Source organism: Apostichopus japonicus, chromosome 10, assembly GCF_037975245.1.
Source record: "Apostichopus japonicus isolate 1M-3 chromosome 10, ASM3797524v1, whole genome shotgun sequence".
In the NCBI taxonomy this organism is placed as follows: domain Eukaryota; kingdom Metazoa; phylum Echinodermata; class Holothuroidea; order Aspidochirotida; family Stichopodidae; genus Apostichopus; species Apostichopus japonicus.
The window spans coordinates 12,360,426-12,362,595 of NC_092570.1; positions in this window are offsets into that span (position 1 = coordinate 12,360,426).

Consider the following 2,170-nt stretch of genomic DNA (forward strand, 5'->3'; position numbering starts at 1 on the left):
ACACTATTATACAGCGTGTGATAATAATGATCAATCACTTGGAGGAAGTTACGGAGAGCCAAACGTTCCATAAATGTCGAAAAAGAAAGTGAAGTGTCCAAGTTAATATATAAATGTCCAATTCGATATCAACATGTTACAATTCGATATCAACATGTTACAACTCCATATGAACATGTCGAAACAAAATACAATATGCCATTGCGTCTATCAACATGTCAAATTCAGCATCAGCATGTCGAAAACTTGTAACAGCATGACACGTACTACACTGGTCATGTCAACATGCTATATTTACGTCGTGCTATAATTTTGGCACTTCGGCGCGCGCCAACGTTTCGTATATGTCGAGATTTATTTCAGTATGTCCAAAACTTGTGTCAGCATGTTGAGAGAAGGAAATAAAATCTTCAAGCCAATGGGATCACGTTGATGACTTTGTGCGAGATAATATTTGCCGGACCTTTGCACACCATCCCACGTACCATCAGAGTAAGAATTTGCGTTGAATTAATATTATGAACAAAGTCGGCCTGGACGTTCGGCATCGATACCGACAAGGGTGAGGAGTTGACAGGCTAGTTAACTATACCACAAAACTGCTAATTCCCAGTTCCATCGATGCTAAATACACCGTACACATCCGTTCACTGGTCAGTCTGTTCCCCCTTTCTCAAATTACAATTTCAGCATAGGCTACATTCAAATTTGCCGATAAACACGCCGCCACATGCCTTGTTGATCCATTCGTGAGTCATTAGACGCGGACACTAACAGTAACATGGTAATAATTGAAAGTTTGTAAGAATATTCTTGGGGAAGTTTCACTAGGCCCCTTTCTCCCTTTGATCCAGTCCGTGCTCTGTCTTTGGGATTTACTTCAACTAAGTTCTACTTGTATATTTAGCCTATGCTAAGTTAGGCAATGCCTAGACTAAGGCTAAAGTTAGGGTATACATTCTCTTATTTCTAACGTTGCCTCTAGACGAGTTCGGAGGCGTGGTGCTATCGAAAGCATGGTTTTCTCTGACGCATTGGTTTATTTCTCCAACCAAACGCGGTATGGAAGAAAAAGTTTCTTGCAAAACATTCATTATGAATGATTATATTAAATGAACTGCTTTGTTTGGACAAAGCTTTGGCGCGACTAATACGAATAAGGGCTTGAAGATATTCTCAATGGTATATTTTTCACCTACTGCAGCAGTTTAAAACGTATATTCAACCATAGTACCGTGTGAACGACACGAACCATGTGCAACGTTGTCATGGCAATACTTCACTACTCTTCGCTCACCATGCTGACACAAGTTTTGGACATACTGAAATAAATCTCGACATATACGAAACGTTGGCGCGCCGAAGTGCCAAAATTATAGCACGACGTAAATATAGCATGTTGACATGACCAGTGTAGTACGTGTCATGCTGTTACAAGTTTTCGACATGCTGATGTTGAATTTGACATGTTGATAGACGCAATGGCATATTGTATTTTGTTTCGACATGTTCATATGGAATTGTAACATGCTGATATCGAATTGTAACATGTTGATATCGAATTGGACATATATATATTAACTTGGACACTTCACTTTCTTTTTCGACATTTATGGAACGTTTGGCTCTCCGTAGTACGTGGCAAAATGGTATTTCGACAAAAAAAATTCAATATGCAAATGTAATGTCGTATTCACATGTATGTCATGTGACAAGTGTAATCTAAGTAAGAATGTTTGCATTTTTATCCACTATAGGGAGTAGAATTGCATCTGAAAAGAGAGAAAAGGGTTAAATATACAAAAATAGACAGATGCGACTTCATTAGTTCTGAAGGGACAGGGTTTATGGCCTGATACAATGTAGAACAGCACGAAAACACGTCAAAGATATGATAAATGACGTCTTGTCAAGCTATTTTTAATGCAGCACACTCGATTATTTGGTAAGTTTCGCCAAGATATAACATAACAGTCACACCTATAGATATGCTTGTCATCTCGATAAAAATAAGATATTTGAACTGTTGTCAAGTTACGTGCAACACAGCAATTTGATATTTATTTTCGGTGTCAAGATGTAACGTTGGCTCGTCAACTCGACACAAATATTAAATTTTGTCGAGACGTCGCGTTATACTTGGTTGAGTTTACAACTCATTTGCCCCTTC